At 41.2% G+C, this 18,215-nt stretch overlaps 1 protein-coding gene across 1 annotated transcript in view; it reads right to left on the reverse strand.

Moving 5' to 3' along the window:
- KCNIP1 (potassium voltage-gated channel interacting protein 1) overlaps positions 1 to 18,215 on the reverse strand; it is an 849,721-nt gene that overhangs the window by 752,577 nt on the left and 78,929 nt on the right. The gene's annotated exons all lie outside the window — the stretch shown is intronic.

Below are 18,215 nucleotides of genomic sequence, written 5' to 3' on the forward strand. Positions count from 1 at the left end.
CCCAGAATAAATTGTGGAGATGTTCCCATATGCAACTGCTATCACCATCCATAGCTGTTTTTGCTGGAAACACATCAACAGCAAAAACATTTTCATGCCAAAAATTAAGAGTTGGTATGAAATGCTCTTGGGAAGTGTTAATTAGCAATATAGTAAGTATGAAAACTTACAAAAAGATTCACTGAGATACTACTTACTGTGTATGTTGCCATAACACCAGCCTGGTCTGTAAAGAGTCTGGGCTTCTTCTGTTTGAAAACGGATATATAAATGCGTCACTGAGCTAAGTTCACCCATTAAGACTCCAATCAATTTCAACGTAGTCACATGAGACATGGAGAATGGACTTGACCCCTGAGCTTTTTATCTTCAATGCACAGTACATGGTAAATTCAATGGCAAAAAACTACTTTAATGCAGAGTTAAGCTGGCTTGGTGGTATGTTATCCCCTTTCAAGTGCAGAGTTGAGCAAAACTCAAACTTCTGAAAGTCAGGAAATGCAGAGTTAAGGTTGCCCCGGCAGTGCCCCCAGTATACTATGTTAATGCCCACACCTTTGCTTTGCCAACCCCACAGCTGCTGAAATGTACAAGCTCTTCACCTCCTTTTACAACCCATTCACGCTCACCCACAGGATTCCATCTAACACTAATAAAAGGACCCCCAAAAAAGTTTGTCCATGCCACTCTTTGAGCAATGCCTCAACGTGCACATAGCACATACTCACAGGAGCCCTGGCACTGCAAGGTTCAGGGAGTTCCAGATCCCGGTGTACACTCACAGTTAGCCTGCTCCCCAGGAGGAACACCACAACATGTACAATTTAAGAGTCACTTCAGTGCCTTTTAGAACTCCCCTACACTAACTCACAGGATACAAACTCAAGCTATATGTCTACTTACCCATCATTAAAGTATTAGAATCTGCTCATATTCCGCCTCACTGCTGACAACATCCTTTGTAATAAAAGCCCTACCCTCTGCTATTGACATAACCTAGACAATTCTGCACTGAAATGGTGCATTCTGAAGGTACGAATGCCCCTCTACCCTTTCCTCATGCACATTAGAGAAGGGGAAACAGATCTCTTCACATCACAACAGCAGCTCTGTCACACACCTCAAAGCAATCCACACACATTCTCATGTCACAAACACACCTTTACTTAGCAGGCCCAACTCCTGCCTCCACTATTCGGTACAACTACACCTGACACTTCCCACACTCGCTGTACCTGGAGTGCATGCAGATAACACATACTTAGGCTGCTCTCATATTCCAGCTCCTACTGACAATACCCTTTGTAATAAAACTCCTGTGTCCTGCTAATTATACAACGTGCATAGATCTGCACTGAAATTATGTGTACTAGACCCTGAAGGCAAAGATGCTGCTCTGCCTATTGCTCACACACTTTGGAGGGTGCAAAACCTTCATATCATAACTCACAGTTCTAGAACACTGCAAAGATAGACACATCACGCATGACTATTGAATAATGAATATTAATGATCAGAGAGTTATTAGTCTTCCAGTGATATATTAAAAGACACCCTTTAGAAGCAGAGTATAATTTGGGACACACTGAGTATGTCAGGCCTGACAAAAGTTAATGACATATAATAATGAACCAGCAATGGGTCCTGTGTCACAATGTCCTCAAAAGGAACTTGGCATGGGCAACCCCTTTTTTGGGGGGGAGGGTCCTTTACTAGCACTGTTAGATGGAATCCTGTGGGTGAGTGTGAATGGGTTATAAGAGGAGGTGAAGTGCTTGTATATTTCACCAACTGTGGAATGGGCAGAGTAAAGGTATGTATGTTAATGGAGCATATTGGAGCATTTCTGAAAGAGGGCAGAGTTAAGGTTGCATGGCCAACCCTATCTCTGAGTTTGTTGGTTATCACAAGTTTGAGTTTTGCTCAACTCAATGTTCTTTAGGAGAATGACATACTAACAAGCAACCCTAACTCTGCTGCCATCCCACTATAATATTAGCATTTACAGTCATGAACAGTGTGCCGCCATATCTTGTAGGGTTTTGACACGCAGTATGACATGCATCTTTGTTTCTATTCCCTAAAGATAGGAACTAAATCCAGAGTTATGTGTCTATGAAAAGAATCCTCATAAAAGGTGTCAATTTCAGCCAGGAATGGATCGGCTGCACTAAAATAAATGAAAGGAGAAAATATGACATACATAAAAGACACAGTGGATTCTGAAAACCGAGAACCTAGTAACACTGCTTACCATGGTGAGAAGGTACCAGACATGCATGTCCACAAAAAGAGAAGATGCAAGTATCAAAATTATCTTGGCAGTACATCTGCCTCCAGAGACCCTTATTCATGAGCAAAGAGACAGGTACTGATCCATCACTCTTGTCTCCAAAGCCTCCTTGTTTTCCTCCTAAATCCCATCTGTTTCCTGTACTTCGTGCTGGGTAATAACATGAGAGGACTCCATATTTCTAAAACTAAACTGAATCTTTATTAAGAGAAGTAGTTACAGAGATGCTGTATCTTATGTTCTAGCCACATGCACACAGACAGGCTTCCTCGAGCCTCCACCAGTCTCTTCTGTACTGCACTCTATGTTCCTCCCCCCAAGATCTATGCATCATCCACATATTTCCCTTTTACCCCACTCACTTCAGCTACCCTGCTTCAAAGTGAAAGCATTTCATACTAATTTAGGCGCAGTCTATTCCCACATTCATTATACTATTGAACTAAATCAATTTTTCTGATTTACTATATAACTTTAGTTAAATTGGTGCAATTTCTGTGTGTTGACCAGTCCTAAGTTGCAGGTAAAATATTGGAGCCCGACAAGAGAGAATTTTTAAGTGATTACAGAAATTACAGAAACCTGCTACCTTCATCAAGTTTTCTATTAAATACATGACCCACTTATTTCTTGGACCAATGCATATTGCTGCATTGTCTTCTCAGTATCAATGGACAGAAACAGCAAAAGAAAGAGAGTGATGCAACTGATGATGCAGCTTTAGGCTGGGTGGCTCAAGCTGGTATCGGAGAAGAAAGCAACAACTTAGCTAGAGAAGTGGCAGATTCTCCTTCACTTGAAGTATTTAAATATAGATTAAATGAGACATTCCACCTCAACCAGAAGCTATGGGCTTGATGCAGGGATCTCCAGGTGAAGTTCTATGACCCGTGATGTGCATACGATCAGACTACAGAATCATAATGGTCCCTTTGGCCTTAAAACCTACGATGTTAAGAATGCAAAAGAAAGATGCTATGGCAGCACAGAAAATGGCACATTTAAGTAATTTTTTTCTATGAAACAGATTGCAAATGTATAGCTCTTGTTAAAACAGTGACCACATGTCATGGGATGCCATCTGCAGAGGGTGTTTCTTATCCAGAGAGAACAGAAGAAATACAAGGTTAATCTCATTAGTTATTGGAAATAACAAAAGATCTCTGTGTAGTTCGACAGCTTGTTGCTTTCACCAAAAGAAGTCGGCCCAAAGATATTACTGTACTCACCTTGTCTCTCACGTTATACATTGGCATATATGTATGCATTGGGTCAGTGGTTACAAGTTCTATTTACACACAGTGGAGTCAGACTGGTGTAACAGAGCAGAATGTGGTCCATTTGCTCTAATTTTGCCTTTGGTTACTGTCACACAGACAAAAGCTACTCACACACCTCCCAGTCAAAGAAGAGCTACTATAGTAATTGATCTGTATGACCTGTTTTATGGCTTTGTATCATAAGCACTTGAATTTTTTTTCCCCATTCTGTTTAACTTTCAGTTAAACCAATGCTGTAATAGGTGATGGACTCTTAGATTCCTCTTTGGAGCCAAATCCTGCTTGCCTTACTCAAAATAAGCACATTCAACCGGTCTAATCACATCAGTAATGTACGCAGTTCAGTAAATGACAAAAGTCCTATCTTGGAGAGATCAGTGGGAGCAGAATCTGGCCTTTTGCCTGCATCTCTTCACCTGTCCCCTAGAACTACCATGAAATCCAACTGTCCTTCAATATCCCAGGAAATTCTAAAAATTGGGATAGCTCCCCAAGGGCCTGAGCCAAAGTCCACTGAAGACTTCCCAAAATTCCCAGTCCTGTGTGAATCATAGAATCCTAGAATATCAGGGTTGGAAGGGACCTCAGGAGCTCATCTAGTCCAATCCCCTGCTCAAAGCAGGACCAGTCCCCAACTAAATCATCCCAGACAGGGCTTTGTCAATCCTGACTTTAAAAACTTCTAAGGAAGAAGATTTCATCACCTCCCTAGGTAACCTGTTCCAGTGCTTCACCACTCTCCTAGTGAAATTTTTTTTCCTAATATCCAGCATAAACCTCCCCCACTGCAACTTGAGACCATTACACCTTGTTCTGCCATCTGGTACCACTGGGAACAGTCTAGATCCATTCTCTTTGGAACCCCTTTCAGGTAGTTGAAAGCAGTTATCAAATCCCCCCTCATTCTTCTCTTCTGCAGACTATATAATCACAGTGCACTCAGCCTCTACTCCTAAGTCATGTGCTCCAGCTCCTAATCATTTTTGTTGCCTTCATAGAATCATAGAATAGAATCATAGAATCTCAGGGTTGGAAGGGACCTCAGGAGGTCATCTAGTCCAACCCCCTGCTCAAAGCAGGACCAAACCCAACTAAATCATCCCAGCCAGGGCTTTGTCAAGCCTGACCTTAATAACCTCTAAGGAAGAAGATTCCACCACCTCCCTAGGTAACTCTTTCCAGTGCTTCACCACCCTACTAGTGAAAAAGTTTTTCCTAATATCCAACCTAAACCTCCCCCTCTGCAACTTGAGACCATTACTCCTTGTTCTGTCATCTTCTACCACTGAGAACAGTCTAGATCCATCCTCTTTGGAACCCCCTTTCAGGTAGTTGAAAGCAGCTATCAAATCCCCCCTCAATCTTCTCTTCTGCAGGCTAAACAATCTCAGTTCCCTCAGCCTCTCCTCGTAAGTCATGTGCTCCAGCCCCCTAATCATTTTTGTTGCCCTCCACTGGACTCTCTCCAATTTATCCACATCCTTCTTGTAGTGTGGGGCCCAAAATTGGACACAGTACTCCAAATGAGGCCTCACCAGTGCTGAGTAGAGGGGAATGATCACATCCCTTGATCTGCTGGAAATGCCCCTACTTATACAACCCAAAATGCCATTAGCCTTCTTGGCAACAAGGGCACACTGTTGACTCATATTCAGCTTTTCGTCCACCGTAACGCCTAGGTCCTTTTCTGCAGAACTGCTGCCCAGCCATTCGGTCCCTAGTCTGTAACAGTGCATGGGATTCTTCTGTCCTAAGTGCAGGACTCTGCACTTGTCCTTGTTGAACCTCATCAGATTTCTTTTGGCCCAATCCTCTAATTTGTCTAGGTCCCTCTGTATCCTAGCCCTACCCTCCAGCGTATCAACCACTCCTCCCAGTTTAGTGTCATCTGCAAACTTGCTAAGGGTACAGTCCACACCATCCTCCAGATCGTTAATGAAGATATTGAATACAACCGGCCCCAGCACCGACCCTTGGGGCACTCCACTTGATACCGGCTGCCAACTAGACATGGAACCATTGATCACTACCCGTTGAGCCCGACCATCTAGCCAGTTTTCTATCGACCTTACTGTCCATTCATCCAGCCCATACTTCTTTAACTTTCTGGCAAGAATACTGTGGGAGACTGTATCAAAAGCTTTGCTAAAAAGTCCAGAAATAGTACATCCACTGCTTTCCCCTCATCCACAGAGCCGGTTATCTCGTCATAGAAGGCAATTAGGTTAGTCAGGCATGACTTGCCCTTGCTGAATCCATGCTGACTGTTCCTGATCACTTTCCCCTCCTTTAAGTGGTTCAGGATTGATTCCTTGAGGACCTGTTCCATGATTTTTCCAGGGACTGAGGTGAGACTGACTGGCCTGTAGTTCCCTGGATCTTCCTTCTTCCCTTTTTTAAAGATGGGCACTACATTAGCTTTTTTCCAGTCATCTGGGACCTCCCCCGATCACCATGAGTTTTCAAAGATAATGGCCAATGGCTCTGCAATCTCATCGGCCAACTCCTTTAGCACCCTCGGATGCAGCGCATCCGGCCCCATGGACTTGTGCTCGTCCAGCTTTCCTAAATAGCCCCAAACTACTTCTTTCTCCACAGAAAGCTGGTCACCTCCTCCCCATACCGTGCTGCAGAGTGCAGCTGTCTGGGAGCTGACCTTGTCTGTGGAAACAGAGGCAAAAAAAGCATTGAGTACACTAGCTTTCTCCACATCCTCTGTCACTAGGTTCCCTCCCTCATTCAGCAAGGGGCCCACACTTTCCTTGACTTTCTTCCTGTTGCTAACATACCTAAAGAAACCCTTCTTGTTACTCCTAACATCTCCGGCTAGCTGCAACTCCAAGTGTGATTTGGCCTTCCTGATTTCACACCTGCATGCCTGAACAATACTTTTATACTCCTCCCTGGTTATTTGTCCAATCTTCCACTTCTTGTAAGCTGTTCTTTTGTGTTTAAGACGAGCAAGGATTTCACTGTTAAGCCAAGCTGGTCGCCTGCCATATTTACTTAATTTTTCCACATCCTTCTTGTAGTGTGGGGCCCAAAACTGGGCTCATTACTCCAGATGAGGCCTCACCAATGCCAAATAGAGGGGAATGATTACGTCCCTCAATTTGCTGGCAATGCCCCTACTTATACAGCCCCAAAATGCCGTTAGCCTTCTTGGCAGCAAGGGCACACTGTTGACTCAGATCCAGCTTCTCATCCACTGTAAGCCCTAGGTCTTTTTCTGCAGACCTGCTGCCTAGACATTCAGTCCCTAGTCTGTAGCAGTGCATGGGATTCTTCCATCATAAGTGCAGCACTCAGCACTTGTCCTTGTTGAACCTCATCAGATTTCTTTTGGCCCAATCCTCTAATTTGTCTAGGTCCCTCTGTATCCTAGCCATACCCTCCAGTGTATCTACCATTCCTCCCAGTTTAGTGTCATCTGCAAACTTGCTGAGGGTGCAGTCCACGCCATCCTCCAGATCATTAATGAAGATATTGAACAAAACCGGCCCCAGGACCAACCCTTGGGGCACTCCGCTTGATACCGGCTGCCAGCTAGACATGGAGCCATTGATCACTACCCGTTGAGCCCGACAATCTAGCCAGCTTTCTATCCACTGCTATTCACCATAATTCATCACGTATATGCATTATTCAAGGGTTTTAGAGAGTGCTTTTCATCCTTCACAGTGTTCTTCCATTCAGTTGGAAAATAACGTTTTCATTGAAGAAATTAAATTTAAAAAAAACAACAGCAGACTGAAAAAACTCGAGGGGGATAAAATAATGTTACTGAGAACATAAAGAACTCCAGAAGGAGTGCAGAACCTCTGCACAAGTACAAGGAGAGATGAAGATTAAATTGTTTTCTCACCACTAAAATGCCCTGATATAGTGAGCCATGGGGTTTCACCAGGAGACTTAAAAAACAACCTCATACCAGCTTCTGGTGAAATACATAAATGCCATTAGTAAACTATTAAAATTAAGGGAAGGATTTTTAAGTTCGTCTTGAATAGAGCCTGTCCTGGGATCACTAAAAATGCAGCACTAAATGTTGGATATTTCACATGCTCCTTTTAAAAAGAACAACTTTGCACTGAGAGCTCATGTGTAGAAAAAGGAAAAAACTTACAATTTACACGTTACCTTCTAAAAAAGCTGCTGGAAATACAGCTCATTCCCAAGCATCCACTACATGTAATCCAGTAGATAGTAAGACAGTTAAGAAGAAATAGCATTAAATATTCAACTCCTCATCTATGGGGATGAGATGCCCTGATATTAGGGGCTTTGTTCTATATACACATCTATATTCCCCCCTCCAGCCCTCCCCCCAAAAAAGTGTCCACATTTTTCACACTTGCTATCTGGTCACCCTGATCTTATCTCCCTCCTTAGGTTGGCAAAACTCCTAAAAACCTCCATGGAAGGTACAGGCTTTTATGCCCCGATTCTCCTAAGGCTTATGCAAAGCTCAGGCTTTTCTCATGTTATGTCTCGCTGATTTCAAATGGGTCCTGCATGGGCACATTGGTCCTCTCCCTTATGGAGCAGCTTGCAGAATCAGGGACTTTATTGGTCAAATTGGGCTAGAAATCTCATGAGTACAGCTTGGCAAAACTTTTAATGAAAGTTCTTTTTCACTGAAAAAAATGCATATTTGTGTCAGCTGAAACAATTCACAAATTTGGGTTGATTTTGTGTTTCAGTAAAAAATATTCTGAAATATCAAAATGGTTTCTTTTGGAATTTCCCTCAATTTCATTCAATTATCATTTAAAAAAAATCTTTAAAACCTCAAAACTGAAAAGAAAGATTTTGTTCCTAGTCAGCTAAAGCAGTTTGGTTGACATGAAATGAAATTTGTTATTTTGTTTCACCAAAAATTTCAAACAAAATTCATTTCGGGTCAACCTGAGATGTTTTTTTTCTTTATTTTTCTGAATAGCTCCACCCACGAGTTCAAACACTCATGAGATTTATAGTAACTTCCTGCTTTTGATCAAGTAGAAATACACCAATGAAAAATCTTTCTTCCGAGTATTTGCTGCTGTTTTCACAGGTAAAGAAGAGATTCACAAGAAATGTTTACCAGAACTTTCTGAACCTGAACTAAGGTTCAGTCTGGTCTTACACAGCAGGATGTCTTTATATTATCCACGCTTATTCTCACATCCATGGTTAGAAGCACAGTAAAGCTGGGCAAAGCTATTCAGTCCACCTTAAACATTCTCTCTGAAGTTCTATGCTTACAAACATCCATTTATGAAACAAGGACCATGCCTAAACTTTTTAGATGTGGTAAAACCAAAAGTTGGGTACATCTTTCATTCTTCCACACTTTAAATTGGGAGAATGACAAAAATATTATTCCTGAATTAAGCATCTTTTCATTCTGCTTACCAGCAAAAGACTCCTTTAAACACTGAGCAAAAACCCTAATAGCCCACCTTCACCATTGTTTTACATTATTATACAGGGATAATGAAATTAAATACATGACAAAATGTCTCCACTCTACAGGGCAACTCTCTTATGGAGTATTCTGCACTCTCTCCATGCATGGGCACGCAACTCCTACCGATGTCCATAAGAGTTCTGCACAAGGATGACATGCTTCTGTCTGCAACAGGGACTAAATATAGTTGAACGTTGTAGTCTTATTGGAAAACCCGGGAGTGATGACCAGAGCAGTTTTGTTTACACGTCTGGGACAACAACCATCCTGCAGTTTGAAGGCAAGATGGCTCAAAGCAGGCTGCGGGTGTGGAGTAGGGGCAACTTGCTGGGTTCAATTTTCTCTTGCCATAGAAGTAGCAGCATGGGCTAATATCGACAGCAAATGTACTCCCCAAGTGTGGGATTTGGATATGCCATCTAGACAACAGACCATGCCTCCTCCATGATCCAAGTCCCCTGGACGGTACTGTAAACTTGCTCCCCAGACATTGCCATAGTGTTCGCTTGAGTGCTAAGGATGGAGGGTTGTCTTGATGCTTCCAGGGGACAGAGGCTGAAAACTTGCTTGGAGGACCCAGCTCTATGGTGAGAGGATGATTCAAGTTTGTGCCCAGCCACTGTTGATCCTTATCCTCTTCACCAAGGCAACCAACAAGAGTGGCCAGCTATTAACAATTGTTCTGCGTTCTTGTAATACAAAACAGGTTTCTACTAGGAACAGGAGTTATTATTTGTATTATAGCAGCACCTAGAGATCAGGGCCTCATGGTGCTAGGTACTGTACAATCGTGTAACAAAGACACCATCCTTGGAATTAAACCAAAACGCCACCTTTGGTCAGTGCCAACCGGGAATGGACTTGGATCACTGTCTTATAGGTGACTGACCCACTTTTCTATTACCAGCAGCCTAAGACAATGGTTACTCCTCTTATGACCTTGAATAAAAGCAGCCACTGTCCCTCTGCAACCTTTTCATTGTGACTTAGGGCCAGTGTATCTGCGTAAATGTGGAGCACAAGGCTTCTTCCTGGGATGCCACCCATCACTGCCCTATGTGGACTAACACAGGGACCCAATCAATGGGATGTGGGAGCGAAGGAGTAAAAGACATGACTGCTTACTGGTGGGCCCCACCTGCAGTCTCAACACATGGTATAATTGTTGTCTTAGGCCTTATTTGGCCATCCACACAAGAGTGAAATGAATCACCTTCGTTGCCTGTTTCATCAAGAGCATTCCAGTTGGCAGTCACAGTGGAAGTTCTATCAGAAGCTCCAAAAGAACTCAGCAGTTAACTTTTTGGGCAATGTTATCTTTGTAGTGGATTTCAACTCCCAGTGGTGAAGAGACAGCTCAAAGAAATCTTATTAATTTTATGAGACGTGTGTAATAAGGCAGTTAAAAAGCATGTACAATGAGGTTTCACATTGAAAGTCAATTTATTGCTCCAGGGAATGCAAGATCAACGTTATTATTTATGAATGACAATCATACATTTTCATTAACTTGTGTGAAAAAGGAACTTTTTTTGTTAAAAGGATATCCTTTGAATTTCTTTCAACAATTTAAGTGCTGATGAAAGACAGGAAATAAAAAACATTGTGGCCTTTGATCTACAGAACCAGCAGAACAAAGAGTGCTTTATACTATATTTTTGCCAACGTTTTCAGCCTTCGTCTTGGAGGAACTTGGCACTGGACTAGGAACAAATGCCACCCCAGAGTAGAATTTTCCTGGAGAATTAGATGATGTTTTTCCCTGTGTGTAACACACTTTGTTGTCGCAACTGTGAAACATGGTATGGAACTAGTATTTAACCAAACAGGCATCAAGCTAATTTATATTTATAATGCTCTAATCTTTTCTGTTACATAATTCAAAGGAAAGCAGTCTGCTCCATTAATCAGAAATAACATTACTAACATCATACTCTTACTTCTGGAAGTAATGATTTCCCCAAAAAATCTCAAACTGGCCTTCTGTTTCCTGCTTGCGTTTTTCCAAACACATTTTATAGCACTTACCTGTTTAGCTGCCCAGTATGTGAAAGCAAGCCATTATTTATTGGCTGTGCTGCGAAGCTGTCCACCAAATCATCTGAGAAACCCACATTAACATATTACATTTGGTTAACAGATCTGTCCTCACAAATACTCTACAAGGAAAAGGAGACTTATCACCCCCATTTTACAGATGAGGAACTGAGACATAGAGAAATTAAGTTACGAGTACAAGATTACCTGGGAAGTTTGTGAAAGAGCCAGGAATAGAACACAGACCTTCTGATAAAATGCTGCATCTGCAGGACCATCCTTCCTCTCTAGCTAAACCACTGCAGTAAAAGCTCTATTACTATTATTTATTATTTGTATTGTGTTAGTGCCTGGAAGGTCTAGTCATTGATGAGAACTAGGCAGTATACCAACACAACAAAAAAGATGCCATAAAAATACACCTTATTAGTGTCTTCAAAAATGTGGGCAACAAGGTGAGAGGCCCATAAAATAATAAAAAATGAAAAATCAGGTCCAGGATTACTGAATCAACACATGCACACATGAATGAGGCCCCACAATTCACCCAGCAACATAATGTTATGACACTTCTGGAACTGAATACAGCAGCTGTTTAACAGCACATAGCAACACTATACAATAGCTTTCTGCATACATTCACCCCCAGTCCCTCCCTGCCCAGTTTCTAATTTTATTTCAAAATTAAAGCTATTTATAAAGAAAAGAAATTATGTATGTGCTGTGCTGGGCCTACCCCAGATACACTACAGTTTAGAACAGGAAGGGCAGATTAATGCTACATCCGGTTTGAAACAGTAGGGTCAATATATAATTGTCAATATGATGACGGCTTACACAGAATATTGGCGATAGGGCCCTATGTCCTCTTGCAAGTCCCACCATGAAGTCTTTAATGACTACTGATTGTCAGGACTATGGTTTTATTTCTCATCCAAAAGAGGCCACTTTCAGCAGTACCTCCTCCAACATCACACAAGGTCATCTATTCCTTTGAAATCAGAGGGGAAAGTCACATCACTTCTTGCAGCACCCGGGAGTTTCATGGAGACTGCCTGTTGGTAACATAGTAAGTGATAGACAAGGTAAATCACAAATTCCTATTTGCCTCATAACACAAACAGTTCTAACCCTTTCCTTTCTGAAAGGTCAGGTGCAACAATTTTTTTAGCAGGCAGAAAATAGAACCAAAACATTCATAATGTTTCTGCACCGAAGGCCGAGTTATAATGAATCAGTCCATAACGGGTTCTCCTCCTCTTTGGATTAAACCGGTGATAATCCCAACACAAAAACAAACCAAAAACCACAGAAGCAAACACAGTCTTAGGGTTGTCTACACAAACACTTAGTTCATGGCAAACTGGGGTCTAAATTTACCCAGCACTATCCTGCAATGTGCTAAGTGTCTGTGTGAACCTTGTGGCCGCACACTAAATTCCCTAGAGTGCTTTGCTGAATTTTGTATTCAGCAAGTAATATCCCAGTAGCTCTGTGTGTGAAAAGCTGAAGTCATATGAACACTGTAGTTTCTTTGTAGCTTTTTGCTTATTTGGAGCCTTTCGCTGCCCTCAGTCTTTGTACAAAACTCTCACCAACATCAGTAAAAGTTCAGCATATGCCCTTCAGTTTAGTTTGATGCATTCGGATATATTTAAATGCATGTTGTATGCCTAAGATACACTGCAACTTTCAAACCAAAGCAACATTATCTTTATTCCTGTCTTTGTGTTAAGAATTTATTACAAAGACCGACTGTGTTACTGTCAGTGCAGCTGGGAATATGGTAGCGAAAGGGGCATGAAATTTGTGCCATTTGGGGATGGGAAAGGACATATTGTGCCAAGGTGTGACAATACCCTTGCCTAGGTACCAGTAGGTATCATGGTGAAAGCCACAAAGCACCAGTCCAGACAGACCCATAAGCTCAAAGAGCAATTGCCTCCCCACAAAGTAGACAAAGCAGTACAGAAACTCGGGAAACCTGGGTTCTATTCCTGGATTCTGACACTGGTTTGCTGAGTGACCTTGGGGAAGACACTTCACCTCTCTGTGCCTGCCCCTGGGTTCCCACCTGTAATAGGGGTATATTGACTTTCTTTGTAAAATGCTTTGAGATCTACAGGTGAGAAGTACTATAAGAGCTAGGTATTAATAGTAGTATATAGAGGGCCTGATTATCTTCGCACTCATACTGGTGTAATGAGGAGTAATGCTACCGAAGTCAATGGGTAATATAACATTCTATAACATTGGTGTACAAACAGAGGAGTCAGACCCCAGTATATGCTCTAGTGTGCATTTTATTTGTGATTTGAGGTGTGATGTACATTCAGGGTGGGCCTGGATCCTGAAAGAAAGTGAGTACCTCCAGCTGTTTCAGTACAGCAAATTTTAGATGATCACACAGCATTTCTGGAGCTAGGAGTGCTACCACATCCTTGGCTTGAAGTGGTTTCCTTTATATGCAGGGTTTACAGTTCAGTTAAATGACTCTCAGCACCTCCACTATAAAAATTGTTCCAGCACCCCTCTCACACAGAAGTGAATTCTTAGTGAGAGAATATCATTCTTCTACATGCAAAATCTACACAGAGTAAGATCATCACTACAAAGTTATCTTACCTTTACATGAACTATCATCAAAACACTGGAGCCAAAATTTCCAAACTTTGACCCCGAGTGATAAACACCTGAATCTATATTTATGCACATAAATGTGGCTTGATTTTCAGAAGTGCAGAGCACCACACAGAACCCAGGGAAATTATGGGTGCTCAACAACTCTGAAAGCCAACTCACTTATTTAGATGCTTAACATGACGTGTCTGGGTTAGAAATGTTGGCCTACTACAGTTGATCGAGACATGACTGTGCATAAGGTAACTCCACTACTTGCATCCGACGAAGTGGGTATTCACCCACAAAAGCTCATGCTGCAAAACGTCTGTTAGTCTATAAGGTGCCACAGGATTCTTTGCTGCTTTTACAGATCCAGACTAACACGGCTACCCCTCTGATACTCTTTCCCCCTCCAGCAACTAAGTGATCATTTTCAAGTTGCCTGAATGTTCCTTGGACAACTGCCATAGATTTTTCCTTTTCTTTATCCGGTCTATTAATGTGTTTCAGTTAGGAGGGGGAAAGCTAATAACTTTACAGGGCTTCATGAAGCTCTGAACAACGGTTCTCATTTCACAGCTCACTGACTCTTCAGTGGCATTAGGAGAATTCCCGTAAATAAACTGCAACACTTACTAAAAAGTCTTGGCCACACAGACATTAGCTATTCCTACAGTTCAGTGTAAAAACAATTCTTTAGGAGGGTGAGCTTGGACGAATGGGCAGTTCTTATCAACTTGAGCCATTTCCTTACTTCTGAGTACTATTCTCTTGATAGTACGGCAAGAGACACTTGACTTCGTTTACTATTTATGGAACACCTATCGCATTTATGTTGGTCCTTAGACACTAGTTATGTACTTCAACCAGGACTAACAACCAGCACTGCACACTAATTTATGATAACGTATTTGTATCGTATACTAGATCACTTGATCAAGCCCAAGACAAGGCATACAATATATCTCACTCAGCAATGAACTCTTCCCTAAGACTCACTACACTGAAAAATTTTGCCATCATTTATACCCCTCCCCATGCAAAAAAATTCCATGCAGGCCTTGGTATCATAGACAAAAGAAAAACAAAAAGAAATTAGTTACTCAGCACTTCCTCTTATGCTTCCTTTTAAACCAGGTGAAATGTAAATGGTGTGTGTGATGGTGCAATATATACATCAACAAGTGTGTGATTATGATCACATGTAAAATAAAATGAGGTAAGTGTTAAGAGATGAGGTTGGCGTGACAGACATGCTAAAGCTGACCATATAATAGGAATACCAACGTGTGTATATATTTGCAGATAACCGTGCCAGCTCTGGTTCACTGTGACTCATGGAGTCATAATAATTTTCTCCATCAAAACATTAATTAATCACAAAAGTTTAATTCATTTTACTCACAAGTATTTTTGTTCATATGAAAATTTAAATCAGATATTAATTATTTTTCTGCTTTAAAAGTTTCAGTCATCCTGGAGGTGAGCAGAACCAATGCCATGTGACAAGTGATCAATCACATACCACAAGTAATGAAAGCAACACTTGGCAGGCAACCACTGAGCTGAAAGTTATTCCACAGAACAACTCAGCAAACACAAATAAAAATCAAAAGTAAAGATTAGCTTCAGATAGACTGAAACACTGTATGAGCAGCTCCACTCCTAATGCATACCATCCAAAATGAATAGTTCAACCAGCTTATTTAGATATTAAGGGATCAAAAGAAAATGCAAATAAGTGTTAGCTAAAATGCCCACCTCCCCTGTATTGCTGGTGTAATAACAACTGTAATATATGGGCACTAAAGAGAGGTAAAGATTCATACACTCAGCATCCCACAGGATCATGCCTCATCCCACAAGATCAAGCCGTATCCACCTTAGCTTAGCTTAGTTTTCTGAGCCACATAGCACCTTTGACAGGAACAGGGAATTCCCACTGGTTACAATGGGAAGTCAGCATCTGGATCAAAGGCAGTACACTCTAAGGCTTTGTGTGTTTGCCCTCTGCAAAAAACTGTTAATATTGGCAAAGCAAGTTTTTTGCATTACTATTTTCCTTATTTCTTTGGCCAGGAAAGACTTAGAAAACCAATCAATCATATCATTATTTACATTTCACAAATCCCTTCATGCTAATGTTTACGTGCTTCCTCCTTCCTCTAGTTTTGATCCAAACACCCACACCTTCTCTCTTCCACTGCTTTTCCCTTTGAACAGCTTTTAAACTTCCAAGCATAGCAGTGTAGTGAAAATAATTCCCCATACAATCTTTAACCTAATTCTCTTTTACTAGACAGTTAACTAATGAGGGATCTGAATTTAGAAGTCACCAGCTCCAGAACCCTAAACAGCTTAAGGGTTTATGTTTTTCTCATTCCAGCTGGAGTTGTCATCTTTTTTAGAAAAATTCACAACAATCAAAGCTCATCCAGTTTCTCCCATTTTCTGTTCCAGCTAGAAGGGGATAAATTAACTAGAATAAAACAAGAATTGAGCTGAAGCTTGGCAAGAGTCTTGAGCTGAACCCAAAATGAACATTGGAAGTTCAGGAAAGTTTGGACAACTCTTCTTCCCATTGTTTCATTATTTTTGCTGCCTCCACACTACCAAGTTACAGCCAGGACCAGAAGTTAAAAGTGTCAGCAAGCCTCAGGAATGGCCTCATGCAGTATTTCTAGCCCGCTCAGAGGCAGTTGCTTACAAAAATCTCATGCGATTTCCAGTCCAATTCTGGAGACCCAAAAAGGTTCAGATCAGATCTGATAAAAGCTTGATCTGGCTGTGCCTGCCAGGAGCACTACTGAAGTCAATGGGGCTCCACACAGATACAGCAGTCTGCCCATGTGCATAGTCCCCATAAAGTCTCAGAGAAGCATTCCAACTTTGGAATGTTTATCAGATATGAATCTCTGATCCCCGTCATCTTCCAGCTCTCCTGTATTGATTTATTTTGTTTTTGTTTGCTCCAATACTGTCTCCAATGCCTACTTGTACTTAGATACAGTACTACTGAGATAGGGAAATGTATGTGTATGTGTGTGACCGTACCATACATGAATGTGTGCATAACAACCTTAGACATATGAGCAAGAGGGGACAGGAAGCCTTTAACAATGGAACTAGAACATCAGCATAGTTCAAGTCTAAGGTGTCAACTTTAACCACGGCCACAATAGTCTGATGCTACATGGTCAAATGCTAAGAGTATCTATTCCCAGCTACACTTAGTGGAATCTTGGTTTTTCACTCTAGCAGTATTTTGCCTGGGAAGTGCACAAGTTTTGCCATTGCTTTTGCAGTGAACTGCCTTCATGTATGGATTGAATTTTTCCCCCTAAAAGATCTGTTCTATAAATATTTTTTGGGAAATTCAATAGCCTGTGTTATACAAGAAATCAGACTAGCTGTTCACAATGGGCTCTTCTGGCCTTGGAATCTGTGAATCTATGCGTCAACTAAAATCAACCTGAGTGCATTAGTCTGTGGACATGATGAGATTGGAATGAGGAGAAAAAAGACAGCAAGAAGTGAAGATTCATCCGTTTTAAGGCTGTAGAGACCATTGTGATTATCTACTCTGACCTCCTGCATAACACAGGGGAAAAACCTCACCCAGTGTTTTTCTGCATCAAGCCCTTAACTTCTATTTGAGCTATACAATGTATTTTAGAAAGATATCCAGTCTTGATATGAAGAGGTAAATAATAGAGAATCCACTATCTTTCTAAGTAAGTTTCTTCTAATGGTTTTATCCTCGCTATTAAAGATTTGCACCTCATGGATAGTCCGAATTGTATAACTTCAGTTTCCAACCCACTGGATTGTTACTTTATGAAGCAGGTTATGACTTTTTCTGCTATATTAAAGAGTAGTTTACCATCAGAAATCTCCTCTCCATGTAGATACTTGTAGACCATCATCAAGTCACCTCTTAAGCTTCTCCTGGATAAACTAAATAGTTTGAGCTTCTTTAGTCTCTCACTAGAAAGCATGTTTTCTAGATCTCATTCTTTAAAAGTTTTTTTCTGAACCAATTTTTTCAACATCTTTTTGACACCTAAACTACACACAGTAATCCGGTAATAGTCTCAATGAAGCTATATATACTTAATATTCCCCTGCTTATATTTCCGAGGCTCACAATCGTCCTTTAAATTATAGCATCACACTGGGATCTATATAAAAGCATTACAAGAAAAAATTGATTTTGCTGAACTCTGTTCTGATTTACACTGCTGTAATTCCATTGTCCATTAGCTCAACTCTGACCAAAATCAATGGAAACAAAAAACTATTAACATGTGGTGGCTTTTCTGTGGCCTATATGGAAAGAACAGTAAGACTTAACTCAAGACCTACTGGCAATAAGGTGTCAACATAGAAAAGAATATTGCCTCCACTATTGCCACTAAAGCACTTTTCCTGAAAGTTTCAACTCAGCATGATTGTTCAAGATTAAGACTCAGGCACATTGGAAGGGAATGCTGGTTTTACTACTGTCTGCATTATGCTGGTTCTGTGTAGA

Source organism: Mauremys mutica, chromosome 8, assembly GCF_020497125.1.
Source record: "Mauremys mutica isolate MM-2020 ecotype Southern chromosome 8, ASM2049712v1, whole genome shotgun sequence".
NCBI classification, from domain to species: domain Eukaryota; kingdom Metazoa; phylum Chordata; order Testudines; family Geoemydidae; genus Mauremys; species Mauremys mutica.